Source organism: Perca fluviatilis, chromosome 10 (genome assembly GCF_010015445.1).
Source record: "Perca fluviatilis chromosome 10, GENO_Pfluv_1.0, whole genome shotgun sequence".
NCBI classification, from domain to species: domain Eukaryota; kingdom Metazoa; phylum Chordata; class Actinopteri; order Perciformes; family Percidae; genus Perca; species Perca fluviatilis.
Genome location: NC_053121.1, coordinates 5,559,394 through 5,576,104, shown reverse-complemented (window position 1 = coordinate 5,576,104; position 16,711 = coordinate 5,559,394).

The window sequence follows — 16,711 nt, the reverse complement described above, 5'->3', positions numbered from 1 at the left end:
TAAGTAATCAAAATTATTTAGGAGTTACTGCACACTATATTGAATCTAGATTTCTTTTGTTTACAGTAAATAAATAAATAATAAACAAATACAAATCGTGAGCTTAGAATTATAAGGTTCTATCTCCGTTTAGGGTAGTTCTGAGATATTGAGCATCAAAGTTTTTACATCCCAGCTGGCAAAACTGTTATGTAGTATAATCTACTATTAATAACTAACTAACACATTTTTTTTTTTTTTACAAAAATAACACCACACAGGCATTAATAAACACCTAATGGATCAGATTATGTCAAAAACTCAATTTCGCCCAAAAGTGGAGATAGAACCTTATAATTCTAAGCTCACGAAATCTTAAAATCAAGTTCATAAAGTCACTTTCTTTGCATTCATTTGATTCCCAATCAAGATACACTGGTAAGAATTGCTTTCGATTGTTAATATGTACTTAAAAACAGTTCTGAAATGCAAAATAATAGAATTTTAATCATGTGATAAAACATGCGATTAATCGTGATTAACTATAGGAATTCAGCGATTAATCACGATTAAAAAATAATAATCGTTTGACAGACCTAGTATATACACTATATTAAGAGTGACGGAACATCTTAAGTCAGACTGAATTAAGCAATCAGGCAACTGATTATCTGATATCACTGATATTACGATAAACTTTTATTTTATACAGCAGTTATTAATGTGTGTTAAGACTAATCAGAGTTGACATGTATTTTAACAAAAATGTTATACCTTGATTTTCTTTTAAAGATTTGCTTAAAGATTGCATTACTCAGTAAATAAGTTGTCAGGGTCGACAGTCATGCTAGCACCTATGTGATGCTTAGCAGGCATAATGTTTTCTTTAAAAATAAAGGTAAGCTCTTCAGAAAAAGATATCAAATCACTTTCCTCCTGATGTTTCTTATTGACATGTCTTTATAAATGTTTTATAGGCGTTTTGGTTATGGTCCAGAGGAGAAATACTAACTGTCTTTGTTAGGCATCATATAATTCTTGATAGAAGCTGACAGCTCTGTGCTCTGTTGTGTTGTTTTTTTGCAAGGCACTTTTAATAATGTTACTGAGTGCACAGTTTTAACACAATTTTAATTTTGATAACTGTTTTGATTCACAATTAAGGTGGAAAATAAAAGCTTTGTGTTTAATGTATTTTTGTTGATGTTGAAATGGATTTTAAAACATATGGTATTGAAAAAAGCATCGTTAGGAACCGGCGTCGAAACTGAGGTATCGAAATTGGCACCGGATCGAAAGATTTTGAATGATGCCCAGCCCTATACAAATGTTGGACTTTTCCCCCCGAGTGATTATATTTACAGTTCAGCTGTGCCAAATTTCAGTTCAATTTTTACTGACAACAAATACCCTTTAACTAAATGTAGATTGTTTTAAATACAGCAGCTATTCCCAAATCATGTTGTCTCAGGGTGTTTTCACATAAGGTCCTCTTTAAACGAACCAAACTCAGTCCTCTTAATGTGGACCAAAAAGTGGACCAACAAATAAAGGACTCAGTTCGTTTTGTGTTCACATTGTCAGTTTATTTGACTTATTCCAGTTCAGCTCTGATGGGGCCTCAGGGCTAAAAGACATTGGCAAAAGGCAAAACGGCTAAGCGAACCTGAAGCGTGTTGTGTTCACAATGCACAGGTGAAGAGAACCGCAACACGGACTTGAAGCGAACCGTACTCAGACCACCTCCAGAGGAGGTCTACTTTGAAACCTTATTTTACCGTTTGTCAAATGACATGGCTATGCCATATCTGATAAGACATTGTTACTCTCTAGGTTACAGAAGCATCCAACTCTGTAGCGATGGAGGTCATGGGTTTCCAGAGGGGGCTGAAACACCTGCTGTATATAGGAGCGGATGTTATGACAGGCCCATCTCCATCCATCCGGAAAATCATGAGGGATACCTACACCAAGATCCACCATGAATTTGACCCCTGGCATGTCAGCAAGAGTAAGTAACATATCTAGAAGACCAACATGTTTTCGACATTACCCAGGAATAATGCACAACAGCTTTTTTATGAATGGATTTTATGTATATTGAGTACATTTACCTGCACACTAATATCCCACTATTATTCCGAATATAACAATATTCCGAATTCGATATGGTCATGTAAACATCATATTCCATTTGGATATTCGGAAAAAGACCTTTGTTGTATGAAAGACATGGATATCAAGGTTTTTGGATATGCAACAACCTGTTCCAAGAAGGTGGTTGAAGGAATGAAAGAGGGACATTGTATTTGCATGGTCTAACAAGTCCGCCACCAGTGGAAAACTTTAAAAACGGTAATATTAGAGGAATATTGAATTGAATATTGTAATATTGTCTTTTTCGGAATAAGGGAAAAAAACGGAATCGGAATAGTCATTGTTGTATACAACATCCTATTCTAACTTCACCTTGATATTTTGTTTGATGATTGTGTTGTTGTAGTTTTACTAAGGTGTGAAGAAAAAACTTGTGGCTGCATCAATTAAGACAAGAAAGATCTCCAACCATGGCAGAAATCAATCTCCAACCACTTGTCTTGATTATGTAATTTATGTGAAGGTGATCAGGAAGTAATAATGAGATTATTTAGTAATTGAAATACAACTGACCACATACAATTTTTGTAATATACGTAATAAAAAAGATTGATGGGATACTATAACAAATGTTATCCAGATTGTTTTCACACTAGTATAATCCAAAAGGCCCACATTATTTATAGGCTGCTGTCCCAGATCAATATCCATCAATTAACATTTATTTACGCATCCACCCATGCTCTGCAGCGCCACGTTACATCCCGCAACACCCTGCTGTGATGTTCATATGCACAGAGTAGTCAGGATCCAGTATAGGAGACTGCACTACTCAGTATGACACGATGTGCCCTCCTATGACATGAACTTCCACGATGACCTTCAAAGTCACTGTTCCATTATCTTTAATGTGACTATTATTTGCTACTGTTCATCACACCCTCAACTGGCCCTGTCAGACACCGCCTACCAAGAGTCTGGGTCTGCCGAGGGAGTTTTTCCTCGCCACTGTCGCAATAGCCACTGCTAATGCTTGCTCATGAGGGGATTACTGTAATTGTTGGGGTTTTGGAATTTATAGAGTGTGGTCTAGACTTACTCTATCTGTAAAGTGTCTCGAGATAACTCTGTTATGATTTGATACTATAAATAAAATTGAATTGAATTGAAAATGTAGCCCTTTACAGCAACCAGCAGGTATCCAATGCTTTACATTAAGGAACAAGAATAAAACATACAGTAAAATCAGAAAAACAATACATTAAAGCAGAAAGAAAGAACATTGTCTCTGCACTACTGTATGTATTAAAAGCCATTCTACATAAATACGTTTTGAGATTAGATTTAAAACGAACTACATCTGTTATAGTGCAAATGTCAGCGGGTAACTTGTTCCAAAGTCTCGGGGCAGCAACTGCAATAGCTTAATTTCATGCTACTTTTAAAAATCCCCCCCAGAGTTTTAACAGCTGGCTGAACATACGAAGTTAGAGCACTCAAGTTCAAGACAGGAGCGTTTAACATGCATGGATTACCAAAGAAAATACATTCAGTTTTAAACTCATTTAAATTAAGGAAGTTTTGTGATAGCCACAGCTTAATAGCATTAATACAATTTATGTAAAGAACTAAGTGCATCACTGTCATTTGGCTTCATACGCAAATTATCTGCATAACAATGAAACAAGTTGTGCTTGCCTATAATAATAAACAACATAATGCAACATAATGAAAAGAGATTGGGGCCAAGAATGGATCCCTGTGGTACCCCGCAAGAGAGAGGAGCAGGTGATGAGGAGAGGTCACCGATCAGAACAGAGAAGCTCCTGTTGGCCAAATAGGAGCTAAACCATTCAAGAGTTGTGCCTCGGATGGCGTTATTAAGATGAGAGTGGTGGACTGCATGGTCCAACGTATGAAAAGCTGATGTGAAGTCCAAAAGCACCAGCAGGATTCCTGGCATCTACAGACAAAGCAATTTCATTGTGGACTCTAAAGAGTGCTGACTCAGTGCTGTGATGTGATCTAAAACGATATTGGAACTTTTCAAAGACAGAGTTCTGTTGTAAAAAGGTTTGTAATTGTATAAAAACAACTTTTTCCAAAACCACCGCTCCCCTGCCCAATGTTTTTTTTTTATCTTTGTATGTTACTGTTTCAAAGATAAGAGGAAGAGGAATTATTTACACCTCTGCTCAGTCAGACCTCCATTCTATGGCGCATCATTGATTGGTCTCAACTGTGCAGAGTATAAAGGGAGTAGAGCAAGTGCAGGAAAAGGGAAATGAGGAGAACAGAGACTTATGTATTTTATTTCTTTTTTGCTTGCTTATTTTACTGTTTGGGTCTTTAACAATTGTATCATGTAAAGTAATTTGTGACTTTGTCTATAAACAGTGTTATATCAAATAAACATATCATTATTATTATTATTATTATTATTATTATTATTACCCACATTTAGTGTACCAGTTTGGAGCTGGATAACTGCACTGCCTCAGGACAAACTTTAAACCAATTTCCTTTTATTAAATTTAAGATAATGAATAAGGATATGCACATATTCCTTAATACATACACAGACCCGTGTAGGCAAATAACTCAAGAAGCAAACAAATCTGCAGGATCAAAAATTATGCACACAGGCTTAGAGAAGAAATAATAATAGAATCAAAGTAATTGACAACATGTATCCAGCAGGGTTGCTACTTTAGGTGGCCCTATTTTCAAACCAACATCATTAAACATCTGAGCATTACAGTCAAGAGAAAAGAAAAGGAGAAAAACACGTATAGACAAAATGTGTACCCTCTACCCCAACAACAAATGGGTACAAGCATTTGTTGATATTTTTATTTTTTTCCCTAATCTAAATTAGCAACTGCTAAAATGCATGGTGCTTTTATACCCACAATTGGACTCAGACAATTCTGATCCAAACATACTACAACCGCAGTAAAATAATGTATATCTATTTGAAAGATCTTACAAAACTGGAAACATTATTGTAAAAATGCCATCTTACCTTACAGAACTTCTATGTTACTTAAGAGGGACATTATCAGACTTGCTCTGCTGAATGGCTTTTACATCATTTTCCACGAGCTCAGTCTGAACTTGGAAAAACTCCTTTTAGTTTTAGTGCACCCGACTCCTGGAACAAATTACAGCACTTTCTTAAAATCAACTCAGTTGTGCAATTCGGGCAATTTAGAAATCTGGTTTTAAACCTGCATACTGCTACTTGTAACTGCAGTCATATTAATACTCATATTCCTCGAGGCTCTAGCCGGGAAAGGGGGAGTAGTAGCCATCTTTGACTCAAGCCTGTTAATTAATCCTAAACCTAAACTAAATTCTAGTTCTTAATCTTTCACATCCAACTTGGAAAACATTACAGCCAATTCTATTTGTTGTTGTTTACCATGCTCTGGGTCTGTATTCTGAATTTTTATCTGAATTCTCTGAGTTTTTATCAAGTCTAGTCCTTAAATCAGGCAAAGTAATTATTATAGGTGATTTTAATATCCATGTGGACGTTGATAACGACTTAGTATTGTATTGCGTTTATCTCACAACTACATTCAATTGGTTTCAGTCAGAGTGTGCATAAGGCCACTCACTGTTTTAACCACACCCTCGACTCTGTGCTGGCATATGGCATCGAAATTGAAGATTTAATAGTATTTCCACAGAATCCTTTATTATCAGACTATTCTTTAATAACTTTTGCATTCTTATTACCCAACTACACAAAATTATATAAAAGTGTCTACACTAGATGTCTATCTGATAGTGCTATAGCTAAATTTATGGACGTAATTCCAACGACATTTAATTCAGTGCCATGCCTTAATATAACAGAGGATTCCTATGTTAACTTTAGTCCCTCCCAAATTGATCATTTTGTAGATGGTGCTGCGGCCTCGCTACCGACGACTTTACGCTCTGTTGCTCCTTTCAAAAAGAAGGTGATGAAACAAAGGAAACTAGCACCTTGTTACAACTCTCAAACCCGCAAATTAAAACAAACTTGAAAATAAATGGCGTTCCACCAATATGGAAGAATCTCGTTTGGACATCTGAAAATATATAGAAAGGCCTTCAGAAATGCCAAAACAGCCTATTACTCATCATTAATAGAAGAAAATAAGAACAACCCAAAGTTTCTTTTCAGCACCGTAGCCAGGCTGACAGAGAGTCACAGCTCTATTGAGCCATCTATTCCTCTAGCTCTGAGAAGTGACGACTTCATGAGCTTCTTTAATGATGAAATTATAACAATTAGAGATAAAATTCATCACCTCCTGCTAACGGTTTATCTTTAAACGCAGGACCGCTAGAAACAGCGTTAAAGGTCCCATGACATGGTGCTCTTTGGATGCTTTTATATAGACCTTAGTGGTCCCCTAATACTGTATCTGAAGTCTCTTTCCCGAAATTCAGCTTTGGTGCAGAACTACAGCCACTAGAGCCAGTCCTACAATGAGCTTTCCTTAGTATGTGCCATTTCTGTGTCTGAAGCTATTGAGGAGGAGAGTGGGAGTGGCAAGGTGGATGGTGGGGGTGTGGAATTGACCAACTGCCACTTTTCTCGTTTGAAAGCCATGATGTCTCTCTCTCATGGGTTGGCCAAATTCTCTGGGCGGGCAAAGCAGAGAAAGGGGAGGTAACCTTGCTTGTTATGACCTCATAACAAGCAGATTCCAAAACGGCTCATCTGAGCTTTCCTTTTCTCAAAGGCAGAACAGGATACCCAGGGCTCAGTTTATACCTATCGCCATTTCTAGCTACTGGGGGACCATAGACAGGCTGGGGGAACTCATATTAATGTTAAAAAACCTCATAAAGTGAAATTTTCATGCCATGGGACCTGACATATACTTAGACAGCTTTTCTCCTATTGAACTTCACCAATTAAGGCAAAAGATTTCTACAGCTAAGCCATCTACCTGTCTCTTAGACACCATCCCAACTAAGCTACTTAAATAAGCTTTACCCTTGGTTAACACTTACTAGATATGATCAATATGTCTCTATTAACAGGTCATGTACCACAGTCATTTAAAGTAGCTGTGATAAAACCTCTTCTTAAAAAACCAACTCTTGATCCTGAGGTCTTAGCCAACTAGAGACATATATCTAATCTCCCCTTTCTCTCCAAGATCCTTTTTTTTGTGATAAATGTTTTATTGAAAAATGTACAAAATATAAATAATCACATCATGTACACAATTTTTCCTTTCTTTTCCTAACCATCAATGTAACAGAAATAAAGTCTTTTGCACATCATTAGGAAAGCAACAGTATTAGGACCCCTATAACACCCCCCACCCCAAGGCGACTCCCATCCAGGATCTCTCCCAAAATAAAAATATAACAGAAAGATCAAGGTCGGCCATGCTGCACCCTTTCTTTAACTAACTTGTATGCTGCCTCCCATGCGTGCAGAGTCTCATGGCTGGCCCCGTGCATACAGGCAACGGACCACTCCATCAGCACAATTTCAAGAAATGAATTGGCCCAGTGCTGCCAAGCCAAGGAATGTGGCGGCTGCCACCTAAGGGCCAGCATTCTCTTGGCTGCTGTGAGACCGGCACATTCTCTCCAAGATCCTTGATAAGGTCGCTAATCACTTATGTAACTTTCTACATACATGGGCGCAACCCACATAATCAGCTCTGCTGCTCATCCCACAAATGCATGTTCCTTACAAATGGAGTAACATTTGAAAGGGAAAAAAACAGGCTTTCCAATGGTATAAGATTTATTGCCAAAAAGCATTGTTACACCACAGAGAAATAATCTATCAAACACAAATGTCCTTACTTTTTGTGCTAAGTTTACTACAACTACTATTTCCAGTCATAGTTCCATTATATTTATTGTTACTATTATTGCCACTGTTCATCACAACCCCAACCAGCACTGTCAGACACCGCCTACCAAGACCCTGAGTCTGTCCGAGGTTTCTCCTTAAAAGGAAGTTTTCCTCAACACTCGAGGTTTCTGCCTAAAAGGGAGTTTTTCCTCGCCACTGGCGCGCTAAATGCTTGCTCTTGGGGGAATTACTGGAATGTTTGGGTCTTTGTAAATTATAGTGTGGTCTAGACCTACTCTATATGTGAAGTGTCTTGTTATGATTTGATACTATATAAAATTTAATTGAATTGCTTTACATAATTGTGTTTTCTTTTGCATCGCTATTATCCTAATGCTTTTATCGAATAATTTTTTTACTGTCTTTCTTTCTTATGATTGTACTTTCTGTGTTGTTGTTCTGTATTTGTCTATGTAATCCTACTCAATAACATTGAAAATGAAGGTTGCTATTCATTGATCTCTCGAGGTTAATTCAATTCAATTCAATTTTATTTATATTATCAAATCATAACACGAGTTATCTCGAGACACTTTACAGATAGAGTAGGTCTAGACCACACTCTATAATTTCCAAAGCCCCAACAATTACAGTAATTCCCTCAAGAGCAAGCAGTGCGACAGTGGTGAGGAAAAACTCCCTCTTGGGAAGAAACCTTGCAGACCCAGGCTCTTGGTAGGCGGTGTCTGACGGTGCCGGTTGGGGATGTGATAAACAGTGGCAACAATAGTCACATTAGTAATGGAACAGTGACTTCAAATGGTTAAATAAAGGTTGAATTGAATTGAATTGAATTTGAATTGAAGTTGAATTTGGTCAGCATTGACTATAAACCAAGAAACCCTTGCCCACAATGCAAGCCTAGCTGTAGAAACAGGCCGACACAAGCAGATCTGGCTGCTTAGGGAGGGCCCTGTTAAAATCTTTCTCTAATATGCAGCTTCTCGTATTACTAAGAAAATACCAGTTGTATAATCCAATACCAACAAAATCAGAGCAAGAAAACATTAAATTATGACTAAATTATTTCTCTTAATTCAGTTTGTATGTTCATTGATAGATAAACACTTTCCTAGCCTTCAGTTCTGTAGGTCCCATGGTGGCTTCTTTAACCTGACGTCATTCTTTCGTGACAATGCTATTGTGTTTCACTTTAAGCTTATTTAGACTTCACAAATGTGTTGTGCATTTGTCGGATTATTTTCCTTATGTATTATGTATCTCCTTAAAGGTATTGTTTGTGGGATTTTTTCAGTGTCATTTTTATCCATTGTATATGTGCATGCACACTCTATCTTCAGTATGTTTGTTTTGTTGTGGTATCTGCAATGGGATTGCTATTTTATTATTATCTATATCCTCTTCTTTGCAGTTGTAATGAATGATTTGCATTTAGTTTCCCAAAGGTTTATTTTAAAAGTATCTAGAAACTAAAGGCTCACACAGACTTGAGCTCCTATTGCTGTAAGTGGCAGCCATACAAAAGAAATCTAGTTTAATTGGTCAACAGTATGTGAGCAGTAACCTCTATGTATGACCCTTTCTACTGGTAGAGACACAGGCATAAAATTGTGTCCTAGCTGTGACATTATAAGAAATGTTCTGTAACTACTCCATGTGTTTCACTTTTCTTAGAGGATGAGAAGACATGGAAGGACAAGCTCAAACCTCACCAGCTGGCTGTCAACCCATAAATACACCTTTGACGTCTCCCCCTGTCAAGACCTGCCCACAGGAGAGCCTGAAACTGTCACAGTAGAGCTGCAGTCCTGAATGTATTTTACCATCCAAATTTTACTGTAGGTCTGTGACGTGAGGGGGAGATGAAAATTTAATGATACCTGTGGGGAAATAGCATAAAAACAATGATCTGTACATCAGGGAATCCAACCCCAGCATCCCTCATGACAAGTAAAGACACTTACCAGCAGGAAAGGATCAAATGTTCTGCAGTGTTACTTCTGTTTGTCAAGAGTCACGTCTTCTTGTACGGCTGAGGAAAAATACTTGTTTTAACTTTAACGGGCAGAGACAAAGAATCAAAATTCACAAAATTAAAAGTTTATGAAATATGGTATATTTGAATAATATAAATGGAATACAATAACATCTACCTTTTTCATGCATGGCCATTTAAGTTGTTTTTCCCCTCTTATCTTTTTAAGTTAGTCTGAAGACGCACAGGCAGAAAATCATAGGATAACACATCTATCCTTTAGCACTGGTGTCCTGTACAAAGAAAAAAAATGCAAGATACACACACTAACCTGACTCCACCCCCCCTCCCCCCCCCCACACACACACACTCAAAGTGGGAAAGATGCGTACACCCACACGTTACACATAAATGTAAATAGATTAGTTTACAAGCTGTAGCCTGCTGTAAACTGTATTGTGCAATCAATTCACTGTGAGGAAATGAGAGTCATCAATATTATGTAGTGGGCTTTCCATTTTGTGTGTGTGTGTGTGTGTGTACATCTTGTCTCATATTGATTCAGGCTGCAGGCTACAAACCAGTCAACTAACATGCTTCTGAATAAAATAAATCTGGCCTTGGAGGCAAAGGCTCCTGACACAGAGCTGTCATATCCCCTAACTCTCTCTCTCTCTCTCTCTCTCTCTCTCTCTCTCTCTGTCATACACATACACACACACACACACACACACACACACACACACACACACACACACACACACACACACACACACACACACACACACACACAAATGCCAGAACACACACATACACAGTGATTGCGGCAGAACCACTGAATGATTAATTGCACCTGAGCTGAAGTGTGTGTGTGTTGTGTGTGTGTGTGTAAGACAGAAAGAAAGCAAGATAAGGAAGAAAGAGAAAGATGTGTGTTCTGTCTCAACCTGTCACATGACCTGCAGCCTGACAGAAAGAACATGAACACACGAAAACACACACACACACAATACCGTCCTGTTAACTAACATGAGCTGTTGGTGAAAAACTTTGGGTCAGGTTGCACTGCAGGCATTGCATTGCTTTACTTTTTGAAGACAGTTTGGAAAACAGTTTTGGACAAGACGTTTCTGATGGGCAACATTGTTGTCTCGGTGTTGTTGTCTTACTTACTGACATGAGACCTTCCTGAAAACATCTGAGCAGAGATCATCTTTGGTACCAGTTTGCCAATAAACATAACGTCAGTACTCTTTGTGTTGTTTTTTTGTGGGGGGTATTTCTGTTCCATTATGAACCATAACGTCAATTATTGCTTCTTGTTAAAACTACAAGGCATTTTTTTATAATACAGCATTTCAGTGTGGCCAGCAGGAGGCAGTGTGGCACTTTTGGGACTCCACTAGTTGCAAAAAGATGTCTGTTTCTTTAGAAGTCTATAGAAATAAAGACCCAACTTCTCAGTTGATTTATTACCTCAATAAACATTTTCATAATAAGTTTATGGCCTCAATCACTACTTCCATGTCTTCAGTTCAATACAGCATGATGTTCATTTAGTAAATTATGGTCCCATTCATTTTTTTAAATAGACAATAAAGCAGGGGATGCTTTAGGGCCGTGGCTACACGCCGAACTGTCAATCATAACAGAGGCTTAGCAATGCGTACCCTTGGCACCGTGTACATTAAAATAGCTGTGAACTGGTTTTTGGGTGTTGCCAAACTCAAGGCTTCAAAATGGCAGATCACAAACCAATGGGTGACGTCACGGATGCTACGTCCACTATTTTTTACATTCTATGGTCATGACTAAACTGTTTAGATTATGACAGTAAGAGTGGTGTTTGTTTACAGGAGCCTGTGACTGCCTATAATAGTTAAGATAAGATAAAATATTCTTTATTGTCCCCGAAGGAAAATTTGTTTTGGACTCTGTCCGTTCCGCAGCTTTACAAAGACAAAGACAAAGACTTTACAAAATACAGAAAATAAGCATCTCTCAACACATACTCTCATGTAGCACAAAACATGCTTTCGTATACATTAGACAGGTACCTATATAGAAAGCACATTGACTCCTCCTTTCATTGGCATTTTTTAATTGAACAACCCTGTCGGCTGCATTCTCCGCTATAAGTGTAGCACAGCCCTTGCACAATGAGATATTGCAAAACTAACATATTGCCCAACGCCAATAGCCGACGTATTGCACAAATGACACAATGCACTGACATAATGCACAACCAAAATAGCCTACGTATTGCACAACTAACATATTGCACAACCCAAATATCCTACATATTGCACAAATGACACATTTCCACATAACCTATGCAGTACAGACTGACTGATATTGAACAATCCAACAGCCAATGTATATGCACCACTAACATATTGCATAACCTTTTAGTAGTTTACATTTCTTGCATTTGTGAGCAGTTATGAAAGACCTCATTTTGTATTGTTTGTAAAGAAACTGCTTTCTAAACACTGCTGAGTTACCCTACATGCTGAAAGAGTGTTAAGCACATCTACCGGGAGAAGTTATGGCACATTGCGCTATGCTTCATTGTCATTGTTAATCCTGGGCCTGCTTAATCTGTTGATTGTGTGAAGTGTTATAAAAGTGTACAGTACAGTAAACTGGAGACAGACTGAGAACACCACACCACAAATAACTTGTGAAAAGTATTTTTTCAAAAAGAAACGGCATAAATGAGATGCTTGCTTTTGCTTTGCTTGCAGTAGAGATTAACAAATGTAAAGTAAAAGTGGCACCAATTTCATTCATGATTTGGTTAGGAAATAAAATCAAACTCAAATTAAATTGCATAGAATCATTCTTTTGCATTGTGTTGAATCGCACTGAATCGCAATAAGGGGTGAATTGTATTGTGGTTGCTGCATATCTATCTTTAATGTATCGGAGACCGGAGAGCTCACATCCCTGGTATCAGTTCTCTTTTAAATGGATGTTGTTTCAGCCTAAATTAAATAAATCTAGATGTACACTTCATTTCATCAGGATCTGCCCTAAAAAAATTAGAACTGTAAAACACATTATCACTGAGATACATTTTACAAACACCCTGACATCGGATAGAACTTGTTTTTCACTCAAAAATGTAATTTTATGAAAAACAGGAAAATGTAAAAATAGTGTTTGTGTGGCGCTCACATTTAACTACACAGACCATTTTACCCCATTTAATCATTATATTTAGTCATTATGTACTTCAACCATGGCTTTTGTTCCTTGGGACTTTAATCTCTAGTCCAGTTGGCTTCTGATTTTCTTCTCTGATCTCTCTCTCTCTCTCCATACTCTGCATGCTGCATTAAGAATCTATATGTCATTTTTTAATTCCTCACCTTAGTACAACAGCTTCAGAAATGAACACTGGTGTATCTTTATTTTTTTTTTAAGATTATTTTTTGGGCATTTTCAGCCTTTATTTTTGACAGGACAGATGAAGACATGAAAGGGGAGAGAGAGGGGGGGAATGACATGCAGCAAAGGGCCACAGGTCGGAGTTGAACCCCAGGCCCGCTGCGTAAACCTCTATATATGGGCTCCTGCTCTACCAACTGAGCTATCTGGGCGCCCAACACTGGTGTATTTTGAAGGTAACACATCCTTTTAAAGTTTTAAATTGGCTTTTACATGGGTCAATAATAGGCCCCAGTGTGTTCCCATCTGCTGTGTGGTTCAGTATTAATGTGGTCTGAAACACTTGAATCATTAATTTATTTGGACCTGAAATGCATTACTAATATTCTAGGATGTGCAGGCTCACAGACACATACGCACAGCAGAAGAGGAGAGTTCCAGATGCTGCATACGTTGCTTTGGGCCATATGCACGCACGCACGCACGCACATACACTTCTAGTGGTGTTAATGGGTAACTGCGAATCAAATGAATACATTATTTTCTCTCTGTATCCACTCTAAGGATAAGGAAATCCATTCTGTGTAATGGCTGTGGCCATAAGGATGTAAGGGTATCTAATAGTAGTTTAGAGTTACTGACACTGTTATCATATTGCTAATGATTAAACTATATACAATAGAGCTTCAGCTGTGGATGCTTATTCAAGAATTCAAAAAGCACCTACTGTTTCTGCTTTTTCTTATCTTTAACATTAGATACAATTTACATTAAGAAACCTTCATTTTTAATTGTATTTGTGGCATAAATCTAAGAATGGCAGTGTTGTTTGGCTGGGTGATTGGTCTTTTGGTCCAATGCTTATGCCCAGAGTAGTGCTATCAAACCATTAAAATATTTAATCGCGATTAATCGCATTAATGTCATAGTTAACTCACAATTAATCGCATATTTTTATCTATTCTAAATGTCCCGTGATTTCTTTTTGTCAAATTATTTTTTCTCATTTTAATGCTCTTATCAACATGGAAAAGTGGATTGGCTTGCTTTGTGCTTTTCTCGCCTGGCTTTGACGAGGGGGCGGAGAATTCAGCATCAGCTGTGTGCTCGGCCTTCAAGTGGTATTTCAGACTGGACGTGCTGCGATGATAGCTCAGCTCACAACGACAAAACAAACAGATCACTTTGGTCTTGTCAATGGAACCATTTGGCAACTTTTTAAAAGTAAACTTTCCATTCAGAATCTTACAGGCATCCATTTCGGCATCTCGCGTTAGCCATCCACTCAAAACGTAAAGTTAGCCTACTACTCTTTGGCTGGCTCGCGAGTGTGTGCGTGCCTGTTGTTTTGTTTCCGGTCTAGCTAGATCCGGTGTGGTGTTGTAGTTTTTCTAACGTTACTAGTTGTTGCTACAGCATGTTAAAAAAAACTACAAAGTTTGCAAGGCCAAAAAGAACGTTAATCTCGCGATAAAAAAATTGACGCCGTTAAAATGGTTTTTCGTTAACGCCGTTAAAAATGCGTTTAACTTACAGCACTAGCCCAGAGTGAAATATCTCAACAGCTATTGGATGGATTGCCAACTAAAAGGATAACCCCTTTGATTTAGATATCAGCCCTTTCCTCTTACACCACTCTCAGGCCAAATCTTAAATGTTTACCCCAGCAGTAGTCTCGCATTGCTGGACCTATCTCCACAGCCAGAGGTGGGTAGTAACGAGTTACATTTACTCCGTTACATTTACTTGAGTACGTTTTTGAAAAATTATACTTCTAGGAGTAGTTTTAAATCACTATACTTTTTACTTTTACTTGAGTAGATTTCTGAAGAAGAAATTGTACTCTTACTCCACTACATTAGGCTACAATGAGCTCGTTATTTTTCTTTTTACGTGAGCTAGCAACAAAAAATAGGCGACGCTGATGCGTAAATCAACGCTTATAAATATCACTTCCCCATCAGTCAGGACCAAGATCTGACCATAATTACACTTGTCCTTTCCATAAACTGCCATAATTAGCCTATTATTTCAGTTGCAATCTTGCCAGTGGAAGCGATCGTGAAAGCAAATAAAAAATATAAAAAACTCAATTCAAACCGCTGTGCGCATTGGCTCAAGAAGCAGAGAAATAGCCGATATGTAATTCCCTCCCATTCAAATCTATATATTTCATAAATATACCCATCAGGGAATGTTTACGGCGTTGTCGGTCTCTAAATGTTTTAACTTTTATGAGCGCACTCTTCTCCCGTCTCTCTCTCTCTCTCTCTCTCTCTCTCTCTCTCTCTCTCTCTCTCTCTCTCCCGCACCGAGCTCCGCCTGATCTTCTATAAGAACGGTGATGCCGTTATCAATCGAGTAGGCCTATTGATTGGTCAGTAGGCAGTGCTTTTACACCGGTTGATCTCTGATCTCCAACATAACCTGCTCCCAACAGGTTAGGCGTCCAGCATGAGTTACCACGGCGATTGAACCCGGTATCAAGTGATCCACCTTCGTGATAAAGCAAACCCTGGGTTGAACCTGAAGTTACCTCGTTAACCCCAAATCTTGCTTCATAGTACAGGCCTCTGGCCTCATAATGAAAGAATGTTTACCTTAGTAAAAGTGCCAAACAGCAGCTCCATTACCTTGTTCTAGTTCTGCCTGCAGAGCCTTGTTAAAAAAAGTAGGTTTGGAAATTTGTGTTACTTGAATTTACCTGGATTATTTTTAATTTAAGCTATTTTGTAATTAATTAATTTTTATTTATTTTATTGATTGGATGAACTATAATTTGCCTAAAGATGATTATTTAGTATTTTTGTCCGTCTGATTGAATGCTTATGTTAAAAAATAAATCAGACGTTACTCAACAGTTACTCAGTACTTGAGTAGTTTTTTACTCTTACTCAAGTAATTATTTGGATGACTACTTTTTACTTTTACTTGAGTCATATTATTCTGAAGTAACAGTACTTTTACTTGAGTACAATTTTTGGTTACTCTACCCACCTCTGTCCACAGCGCTGTGGAGTGAGGTCTGGCTACACCACACATACATTCTAGGATATGAGAATTAAATGCTCTGGGTTGATTGCATTTCTTTAAACCAATCACAATCGTTTTGGGCGGCGCTAAACTCCGGAAGCTGCGGTGGCTCTTTAAAATGGTCTCAGGAAGGAACTTGTTTTGGTGGAACAATTGCACCCTGCAAAAGAAAACGCCAATATTAAATAAAGATAACTGTTCACATGATACAGTAACGTGAGCTATTCATATTAGCTGGATACATGGTTAAACATCATTTGCTATTACCAGTGTATCGCCGCGTGTACTTCGTCCACACCAAATCCCTGCCAACCGGTCCCAAAACGTCCCAGTTAGAGAGTAAATGCTGTAAACATATTCTTTGTAAATCTTTGCCATTATTCACTGAAAGA